Here is an 11,884-nt window from a genome sequence, read left to right as displayed (position 1 = left end):
AGCAGGTCTGCAGGTGTCTATCTTTCTCTCCCCCTCTCTGTCTTCCCTTCCTCTCTCCATTTCTCTCTGTCCTATCCACCAACAAAGCAACGTCAACAATGGCAATAATAACCGCAATGAGGCTGCAACAACTAGGGCAACAAAAAGGGGGAAAATGGCCTCCAGGAGCGGTGGATTCATGGTGCAGGCACCGAGCCCAGCAATAACCCTGGAGGGAAAAAAAAAATCTTCAGCTGAAAGCAGAGAAGACTCATCATTCATCAGGGTAAGTCCAGCTTTCTTTCACAGAGCACACTGCACCCACTACCATAGTTATCTGCCCCCTTCCGCCCCAGACGTCCTGAATAATTCTTCCAAAATTTTAGCTGAAGTTTGGCCACTCACTTTTTATATGATCATCTTTTTCACTGTCTCTGTTCCACAGATTAGTGACTATTCAGTAGTTGTCTTTCACCTCCCTACTTACTGCACGAGATGCTTTCCTTTTTTCCCCAAATTATTTTATTTGGGAGGTAACTGTTTAAGGACATTTGTTGGCAGATGAGCGCAATGTATATTCTCTTTGTAAGAAATGTCTGCAAAACCACTCCCGCCTCTTCTAGATGGTACTTAAGACCTTCTAGAATTGGTAGGGAGTCGGATGGTAGCACAGTGGGTTAAGTGCAGGTGGCACAAAGCACAAGGACCAGCATAAGGTCCCGGTTTGAGCCCCTGGCTCCCCTACCTGCAGGAGAGGCGCTTCACAGGTGGTGAAGCAGGTATGCGGGTGTCTATCTTTCTCGTCCCCTCTCTGTCTTCCCCTCATCTCTCCATTTATCTCTGTCCTATCCAACATCTATAACAACAACAGTAATAACTACAACAATAAAACGAGCAACACAAGGGAATAAATCAATATATTTTTTAAAAAGACAGAACTGGGTGTGGATTATTGCAAGAAGCAATTGGACTGGGTGTAGATTATTGCAAAAAGCAAAGGCCTCAGTGGGAGGAAGAGCTGGGGAGGGAGGGGTAGTATTTGCATCCCAGTGGATGATGGTGGAAATGTTGGTACTGGATGCTATCTCTTTTATTTACTTTTTTATTTAATAGTAAATTTTATTTGACTTAATCTGTCAGGATATAATCTATTTGACTTAATAGTTTTATTTTATTTAGTATATTAGTATCTCTAAAACATTAACATTTCAATATGCAGTTATAGCCACATTTCCAGTACTCAGTAAGAAGATATAGCCAGATAATGGTTACCAAACTGACCCGTACCTCTCTAGAGATTCTAAGTCTTTAAATGTTTGAATTCCTGACTCTTCAAAGAATGCTTTTCTTTGATTATTATTCTTTATTATTAGTGATCTAATAATGATCAATTAGATTGTGGGATGGATAAGAGTGCACCATTCCATATAATTCCCAGCACCAGAGTTCTGTACACCAGCTCCTCCATTGGAAGATTCCCTATTTTTTTAATTTTTAAAAAATATTTATTTATTCATTTATTCATTTCCTTTTGTTTCCCTTGTTGTTTTATTGTTGTAGTTACTATTGTTGTTATTGATGTCATTGTTGGATAGGACAGAAAGAAATAGAGGGAGGAAGGGAAAACAGAGAGAGGGAGTGAAAGACACCTGCAGACCTGCTTCACCGCCTGTGAAGCGACTCCCCTGCAGGTGGGGAGCCGGGGCCTCGAACTGGCATCTTTAGGCTGGTGCATGCCCTTTGCATCATGTGTGCTTAACCTGCTACACTACCATCCAAATATATTTTTAATATTTTATTTATAAAAAGGAAACGTTGACTAAACCATAGAATAAGGGGGGTACAACTCCATACAATTCCCACCACCAGAACTCCATATCTCATCCCCTCCCTTGATAGCTGTCCTCTATTTTGGGATATGGACCCAAGGTCATTGTGGGGTGCAGAAGGTGGAAGGTCTGGCTTCTGTAATTGCTTCCTTGCTGAAGATGGGCGTTGACAGGTCAATCCATACTCCCAGCCTGCCTCTCTCTTTCCCTATTGGGGAAGAGCTCTAGGGACACACTGGTGGGGTTCTCTGTCCAGGGAAGTCTGGTCGGCATCATGCTAGCATCTGGAACCTGGTGGTAACATCCAAAGCCAAACAAATTGTTAACTAATCATGGACCTAAAGGCTGGAATAGTACAGATAAAGAGTTGGGGGGTCCTCCATTTTGTAGATAGTTAGTAGGCATATTTTAGTTATATTCCAATGGGCCTGTGGCTATATTAGTTTTTCTTTGTTTGTTTTTCCCTGAGCCTGAAATCTGATATGCAGGTAGATCCTAATTATTGTCATGGCTGGAAGAAAGTCCAGAAAGCTGGATCAGGAAAGAGAGTAGCTCCCCAATATGGGAAAGGTGTGTACATATAGTAAACCCCATCAATTTGATCTGATCTGGGGCCCATATTCAGCTTAGGAGCCCATGTGACCTCTGTATCCCTGTAGATCTGAGCTCACATTCTATGGTCATAAGGAGGAACGTTCCAAGCTTCCCCAATATCATGACCCATCTTCCTCAGCTGTAGCATAGAGTATATTGTCCAGCCTCCCTTTGGAGGATGGAACATTCTCTACCATTGTTGATCCAAGTTGAGGGCAAGGTCCTATGGGGGCCCACAAAGGGGTCTGTTGTGTTGTTCCTGATAGAGATGACCGGTAACAATAGGGAGAGGGATTTATTCGAGGTCTAGCCCCATCATATCTGTTTGGGACTGTCAGCAGTCTCTAAATAGATCCCCAGCTGATGGGGTGGCCTGATAGTGATTAAAGAGTCATTGTTAAAAGTATGCCAGTCTCTTGCCCTTATTCAGCTTTTGAAGTCCTTGCTTTGATGAGGTTAGCTTTGGAGTGATTGATAAAACTATAATACGAAGTAAGTGAGGAGGGTGTCTAAGTCTAAGAAGACACTATTTCATTATGAACTTTATAGTGACTAACTATAATCTATAGTGTATTTTTGCTTTCAGGTATATATTTTGCCCTAATTTATGGATACATGTGAATATATACTCTATTTTACAGAAATATAGATATATATATAGATATATATATATAGGTTTTGGGACCTCCTGGAATGGAATTAGAGAAAACTATGAAAGGAATGGTCTCACCCAAGTAATGAGGGTGAAGGGTTGACATTCCATGCCTGACATCTCTGGACACAGTCTGAAGTGAAGCATGCCAAGGTGGTACTGGTTGCATTGATTAGGTTGGGATCAGTGGATGCAATATAATTTTGTGTGAATTGAGAGAAGCATGCAGGAAAGTGTGCTCCACCCTAGAGGTTCCACAACTGGGTGAAATATAGGCTCCATAGAGGAAGTGGGAGGTTCCTGCTGTCTTAGGGTTTAAGAAGACAATAGATTGTTATTGCTATAATCACATTATTTGGCAATTGGGTTAATTTTGAAATATGCATTTGTTAGGATTTGCTGTATTGTACACAACAGCAACATAATTTATGTCCTTTGAAATTATTTGTATATATCTGTGCTACCGGTTGCTTCGGTTCTCCCTGGTCTAAGATTTTAAGAGAGTCAACCTATCAAGGACTCAGCCTTTGTATTAAAATGACTCTGTGATTTTAAAAGTTTGAGATATCCCATCAATTTCCTCCTCTCATATTAATTAAATAGTGATTTATATGGCTACAGATTGATAGGAGTGTACATAAACACAATTCCCACCACCAAAGGACTGTGCCCCATCCCATCTCCCCCTCCCCCCGGCCCCATGAAGCTGAACATCCACCCTCACAGTCAACCCAGGGTTTTTACTTTGGTGCCCTACTCCAAATTCAGTCAAACCCTGCTTTGAGTTTCCCTTTGTTATTCTTTCTCAGCTTCTGTTTATGAGTGAGATCATCCCATACTTATTTTTCTTTCTGATTTAGCTCACTTAACATAATACCTTCTAGCTCCATCCAACATGGGTCAGAGAAGGTGGGTTCACTGTTCTTAATAGCTGCATAGTATTTTTATTTAACAAGCCACGTTTACTTGTTATCACTAAGGTTTACACAATTATAAGATGTAGTTGAAGACCATGCCTACCCCAAAGCTTTGTGTCTTCAGCCACCCAAAGATAACCACCATAGTAGTTCTCTCACGTAATCTTGGAGGTTGTTTTTTGTGTGTTTGTGTTTGGAGGTAATTATAAAATGGAAATACTGACACTACTATAGGATAAGAAGTGTATAATTCCACACAATTCCTACCACCAGAACTCTGTATCCCATCCTCTCCCTTGATGGCTTCCCTATTCTTTTATTATTATTTTTTCCTCTAGGGTTATTGCTGGGCTTGGTGCCTGCACCATGAATCCACCGCTCCCAGAGGCCATTTTCCCCCTTTTGTTGCCCTTGTGGTTGTAGCCTCACTGTGGTTATTATTATTGCCATTGTTGATGTTGTTCGTTGTTTGACAGGACAGAGAGAAATGGAGAGAGGAGGGGAAGACAGAGAGGGGGAGAGAAAGATAGACACCTGCAGACCTGCTTCACTGCCTGTGAAGCGACTCCCCTGCAGGTGGGGAGCCAGGGGCTCAAACTGGGATCCTTATGTCAGTCCTTGCACTTTGCGCCACATGCACTTAACCCACTGCGCCACCACCCGACCCCTATTCCCTATTCTTTATCCCTCTAAGAGCATGGACCCAGGATCATTATGGGGTGCAGAGGTGGAAGATCTGGCTTCTGTAATTACTTCCCCACTAGACATGGGTGTTAGCTGTCCCATCCATACTCCCAGCCTGTCTCTCTCTTTCCCAATGGGGAAAGGATCTGTAGAGGCAGGGTTCCAGGGTACATTGATGAGTTTGTCTGCCCAGGGAAGTCAGGCTGGCATCATGGTAGCATCTGGAACATGGTGGCTGAAAAAGCTATACAGCAGAACAAGTTGTTGACTAATCATCAACCTAACTGCTGGAATATTGCAGATGAGATTTGGGGTCTCCATTTTGGAAAAAGCTAGTAGGTCTATTTTAGGTATATTCCAAGGGGCTTATAGCTTTACTAGTTTTTGCCTGAGCCTGCCATCTGATATGCAGGTGTACCCAAGTTACTGTCTGTGGAGATGGTGTCACAGCTGGACAGAGGACTAGAAAGCTGCATAAAGGAAGAGAAGCTCCCAAATAGGGGGAAAATATCCCAAATATGGGAAAAGTGTATAAAGAATGTTAACTATAAACCCCCTCAATTTAATCTGGGGTCCATATGCAGCACAGGAGCCTATATAACTTCTGCATCCCTGCAGGTCTGAGCCCACAGCTGTGGTCACAAGTAACAAGTAGGAACATTCCAGGTTGCATCAATTTCAGGACCCATCTTCCTCAGGTGGTAAGTAGAGTATGTTATCCACCCTCCCTTCAGAGAAAGGAACATTGTCTACCATTGCTGGTTGACACTGAGGGCAAGGCCCTGTGGGGGCCCACAAAGGGGTCCATTATGCTGTTGCTGATGGAGATGGCCAGTGACAGTGAAGAGACGGATCTGTTAGAGGTCTAGGCCCATCATGTCTGTGTGGGAATCCCAGGACTCCCTGACTTGGCCCCCAGAGGAAGGGGTGGCCCAGGGTGTTAAATCTTTATATTTTACATTAATATTAACAATATTAAGTCTTTATATCCAGGTTCAGAAGATGGTTTTCTTTTTATTTGTACTGTTTTCTATTTCTTTTAACAGAACCTTATAATTTTCATTGTAAAGATTCAAAATATTTTGTGGTTTTTCTTTCAGTTTAATTGTGTGAGTCTTTCCCTTTTCTCTGAGACCTCATTTTGTAGAGAAATGTCATATACATGTGTGGATTGATTTTGCATTCTGTAGCTTTACTGAATTTACAATATTTTAGGGGGTAAGACCTTGAGGTTCTCTGGGTATATTGCCATGCCATCAACAATTAGTTTTAGTTTAATTTCTTCCTTTACTGTTTGTACTCCTTTGATATCTCTTTCTTGACTGATTGTGACCTTGGGAGAACTAAGGTGGTTACCATTGGAAGGAAGACCTGGTGACTATGCTGGTAGAGAACCTTAGACAGTCGGAGGGTGCTGAGTCAGACACATCACAGGGTAGAGAATAGTGTCATCACTACATGTTGGTCAGAAGAGACCACACAGGACACACAGAAGACATTCTGAACTGGGACAGTGTCATATGTGAGAGTCTGTCCTAGGATTCTAGGAATATTTATTATTAAAATTATGCAATACTTGAAAAAAGGAATGAAAAAAGATTAAAAATGCTGTTTTAAGTGAAACATATATCAGAAATAAATGCAGAGGCACAAATAACATCAGATAAATATTGGAATACACTTCTAAGTGGGAAACATCAAAGTAAGTGTGCTTAAATTATCATTTTTCTCTTTATTTATTTATTCTCTTTGGTTGCCCCCTTTTTATTGTTGTAGTTATTGATATTGTTGCTGTTGGATAGGACAGAGAGAAATGGAGAGAGGTGGGGAAGACAGAGAGGGAGAGAAAGATAGACACAGTTATTGCTGGAGCTTGGTGCTTGCACTCTGTATCCACTGCTCTTAGTGGCCATTGTTTCCTTTATGTATTTATTTTCTGTTTTGTTTTCCTCGTTTCCCCTTCTATTTGTATTTGATACGGCAGAGAGAAATTGAAAGATGAGGAAGATAGAGAGGGGCCAAAAAGATATACATATCCAGACCTGCTTCTTCACTCATGAAGCATCCCCCCTACAGGTAGGGAGCATGCCTCGAACCTGGGCCCTTGTGCACAGTGATATGTGTGTTTTTACCAAATGCACCACTGCCCAGCCCCAGGATTACTGTAGAAAGGAACACAGCCAGAAAAACAGGCCACATGTTATTAGACAAAGGAGTCTGCCAGGCAGACATGGACATAGTTTCCAAGCACAGAGGCAAAGGGGACAATCAATAGGGTTTATAAGAACAGGTATGAGGAAATCTGGGACCAGAAAACTTCTTGCACAGGGGGAAACAACTTTGGTGGTAAAAGCCCTATGGAGTTACACTTTATTATCTTATAACCTTGGAAGTCACTATTAAGGCACTACTAAAAAGATAAAAATGATGTTAGCAGTGAGTTTGCCATATGTGGTCTTTATTACATCAAAGGCTTTCCTTCTATTCCAGATTTCTTTTTTTTTTTTTTTTTTTTGAATTTTTTTTTTTATTTAAATTTTTAATTTAAGAAAGGATTAGTGAACAAAAGCATAAGGTAGGAGGGGTACAACTCCACACAATTCCCACCACCCAATCCCCATAACCCACCCTCTCCCATGATAGCCTTCCCATTCTCTAGCCCTCTGGGAGCATGGACCCAGGGTCGTTGAGGGTTGCAGAAGGTAGAGGGTCTGGCTTCTGTAATTGCTTCCCCGCTGAACATGGGCGTTGACTGGTCGGTCCATACTCCCAGTCTGCCTCTCTCTTTCCCTAGTAAGGTGTGTCTCTGGGGAAGCTGAGCTCCAGGACACATTGGTGGGGTCTTCAATCCAGGGAAGCCTAGCCAGCATCCTGGTGGCATCTGGAACCTGGTGATTGAAAAGAGAGTTAACATACAAAGCCAAACAATTTGTTGAGCAAACATGGATCCCAAGATTGGAATAGTGGAGAGGAAGTGTTGGGGAGGTACTCACTGCAAACTCTAGTGTAATCCTGCTTTCAGGTATATATTTTGCAGTAGTTTATGGATACGTGTGCGCATACGCTCTCTCTCACAGAAACTGGTGTATGTCTAGGTTATGGGACTTTGTTAGAAAGTTAACTACCTGAGATGAAATTAGAGTGTACTATAAAAGGAAAGGTCTCACCCGAGTAATGAAGCTGAAGGGTTGTCATTCCACACGTGAAGTCTCTGGATACACTCTGAGGTGAAGCATGTTGAGATGGCAATCGTTGCTTTGGTTAGGTTGTGATCGGCGGATGCAATATTATTTGGTATGGATTGGGAGAAGCATACGGGAAAGTGAGCCCTATCCATGGGTGCCAGGACTGGGGGAAGTAGGGGCTCTATAGTGAAGATGTGAGGTTCCTGCTGTCTTAGGGTTCAAAAAGACAATCAATAGTTAATATTATCATCACATTATTTGTTAATTGGGTTAACTTTGAAAAGTCCCTTTGTTATGGTTTGCTGTACAGTACCCAGTATCTTGTATATAGCTGTGCTATTGGAAGCCTCCAATCTACTTGGTCTAGGCTTTTGAGAGAGTCCGCATATCAAATACGTAGCCTATCTATTAAAAAGATTCAGTTTGTCTCCTGAGAACCTTTGAGACATACAATTGATTTCCCCCTCTCATATTAATTAACTACTGATTTATATGTCTACATTTTGCTAGGAGTGTACATAAACACCATTCCCATCACCAAAGGACCGTGACCCATCCCTCCCGCCCATTCCCACCCCCCACTGGCCCAGAAAGCTACATGTCTACCCCTCACCACTGGGTTTTTTCTTTGGTGCCCTATATTCCAGATTTCTAAGGACTATCTATTAACTTGAAAGATGCATTCTCAGGAAATGCTTGACTTTATCCATACAAGGACTTTGATTTCACCCTGGTTCCCCATAATGATTCAGAGTGTGCACAGAATAGACTCCATGTGCATATGTGACACAGCATTTCCTCATCCTCATGGTCTCTCCCTTTCTGTAATTCCAGGGCTTCTCAGAGGAAGAAGGCAATGGTAAGTACTCAGAAGTAAGTACTCATGATCTAGACAATCCACGGGTTTGCCTGTGGGCTTTACTCTGTAACTGTTGGTGAGAATGGCCCAGCAACTGGAGTAAAGGAAGTGGAGTTTCCAGAGAATCATATGTGGCCACATTCCTACAGACCCTGGAGCAGCTGAGTTCCTGTAGACTTGGGGGTGTATGCATGGGATCTAGCGGGGTGTGCCTAAGGCCTGCCCAGAATAATTAGAGTGTGTGTGCTGAGTGTTTGCCCTGCAGAAATGTCTTCTTTATCCCAACAATTATGACATCTACGATAATTTTTAAAAGGAAGATTGTACACAACTGACAAGTGAGACAGAATTTGTAGTATGGGAGACCTTGCACAGACTTTGTTGGAGTGGACACAGCAAAGGGTTGATCAACTCAGTTTAATTTCACTTATGGTAGAGACATTAGTGAATGGAATTGTCAAATTTGAAAACCTCTTTTTTCATAGTGTCTTTTATAATTTCTCCACTACTCAGTATTGCTCATATTGGTTATGTCATGGTAGCTGTGATCTGTTTGAAAATTATCAAAATATTGTGTTATGTATGACTGTGAAAAGATAGTCAAGTCTTTGGTTTAAGAACAGAACATTGGGGGTCGGGTGGTGGCGCAGTGGGTTGAGTGCATGTGGTGCAAAGTGCAGAGACCTGCGTAAGGATCCTGGTTCAAGCCCCCGCCTCCCCACCTGCAGGGGAATTGCATCACAGGAGGTGAAGCAGGTCTGCAGGTGTCTGTCTTTCTCTCCCCCTCTCTGTCTTCCCTCCTCTCTCCATTTCTCTCTGTCCTATCCAACAACAAACAACATCAACAATGGCAATAATAATAACCACAACTAGGCTACAACAACAAGGGCAACAAAAAGGGAAACAATGGCCTCTGGGAGTGGTGAATTCATGGTGCAGGCACCGAGCCCAGCAATAACCCTGGAGGAAAAAAAAAAACCAGAACATCATTAGGATAAAGATCAGGGCATCCCTTCAGGGATTTAGAGGGCAGGTGACTCCATGGATGGTGGATGGGACAGCACTCCTGCCATGGCTCCAGAGCCCCTGCTGCTGTTTCAGGAGCTCTCTGAGACCAGAGATCCCCCTGTGTCCTCTCAAGACACTATTTCCAGGACTAATCCCCAGGATAATGAGGATTCAAAAACAGGCAGGTCATCTTGCTGGAAAAAGTAAATACAGGGCGTCAGGAGGTATCTCTGAGGGTTCAGCTTTGGTGGTGCAAAATGAGGGGACAGGCAGAAAGCTCTGGGTTCGAGCCCCAGAATCCCCACCTGCAGAGGAGTCACTTCCTGTACAGGGGGTGAAGCAGATCTGCAGCAGTTCTATCTTTCTCTCCCCGCTCTGTCATTCCCCTCCCCTCTCCCTTTCTCTGTGTCCTAGGCAACAACAGTAACAACCACAACAGCAATAATAATCACCACAACAATGATCCAGCAACAAGGGCAGCAAAAGGGGAAAACATGGTCTGAAGGAGCATCGGATTCGTGGTGCAGGCACTGAGCCCTGGAAATCACCCTAGAGACAATACATACATGCATGCATACATACATACATACATACATACAACAATAGAGGTAATATACCTGTATTCGTGCATGTGTGTTTCCACTGAGTAAATGTAAATGCACTATTATTTATTTAGTGAAGCAGATCTGCAGGGCTCCATCTTTATCTCCCCCATCTCTTTCCCCTCCTCTCTCCATTTCTCTGTCCTACGCAATGACAGTAACAACAACAACAACTATAATCATAAGAATCACCACAACAATGATCAAACAACATGGGCAGCAAATGGGGAAAAAATGGTCTGCAGGAGCAGTGGATTCGTGGTACAGGCACCGAACCCTGGCAATAACACTGGAGGCAATAAATAAATAAATACATACATAATGAAAAAGTACAGGTGATATACATGTATACGTGCGTGTGCGTGTGCGTGTCCACTGAGTACAAGTAAATGCACTTTTATTTATTTTTTTTCCTTTCTTACCTAGCCAAGAGAATTTCTTCTCATTGTTAAAGAAAGGTCACATTCAGGGGACCAGGCGGTGCCACACCTAGTTAAGCACTCAAGTGACAGTGCACAAGGAACTGGGCTCAAGACCCTGGTCCCCAGCAGCCGGGGGAAACGTTACAAGTGGTGCAGCAGTGCTGCAAATGTCTCTCTGTCTCTCAGCCTCTCTACCCCTCCCTTCACTCTTGATTTCAGACAGTCTCCATCCAATAGATTAATAAAGATTAAAAAATTTAAAAAGACAGAAAGTGAAATATCCCAGCATTTCAAGGTCCTGCTCAGGACACCGCTGTCCCTGTTCAGATCTTCACAGGATCCCATATTCAGGAAGGGCAATGACACTTTGTTTTTTTTCTTTTTTCTTTTCAAACAAGTTTATTATATTTATTTACTTCTTTACTTACTTCTTTATTGGGTCATTAATGTTTTACATTCAACAGTAAATACAAAAGTGTGTACATGCTTAACATTTCCCTCTAGGTCTGCTGTCATTCCTTTTGGAACTGTATTCTCCTCCACCCCCCACCCCCATCCAAGGAAAAGACATCTATTGAGTCTCGTCTGAGGAATTCACTTACAAGGCCAGTCTTCCGGGCATGTCCCCCACTTTCTCACATGCAGGTCAGTGTCCATGTCCTCCAGGAGGGATGTATCCTCAGCTGTTTGGGGGCCGGGCAGGGGAGGTACTGTTGTTGCTGAAGATGCCCTTCTTTCTTGATGAAGGAACACAAGAGCAGCATTGGCCAGGGAGACCCCTTCCTGTGGACCCTCCCTGTAGACCTGGATGGGTATGGAAATAAAAAAAATTAAAACAGGTTGAAGGCATGGAATCAGGAGGCCAGTGTCAACCTGGCAGGGCTTGAGCAATGGACCCAAGGGTAGGCGGCCCTGGACTCCTGAGCCTGAAGGATCCTAGAGGCTGCTGCCCTATGCCACAAGAGCTCAGCCTCCCCACCATCTACACCTGCCCGCCTGCCCCCCACACACACCCTGGGTCTAGTCAGGTCAACCAGGTGCCCTTTGCTCGCTGCTGGTTCACAGGCTCCTTGGATGCAGGTCCACACACAGGACTAAAGAAGGTCCTTTGGCCAGGCTGGTGAGCACTGGCTCCAGCAGACTCCCCCCCACG

This window comes from Erinaceus europaeus, chromosome 22 (assembly GCF_950295315.1).
Source record: "Erinaceus europaeus chromosome 22, mEriEur2.1, whole genome shotgun sequence".
NCBI lineage: Eukaryota > Metazoa > Chordata > Mammalia > Eulipotyphla > Erinaceidae > Erinaceus > Erinaceus europaeus.
Note: the sequence above shows the minus strand (reverse complement) of the source record.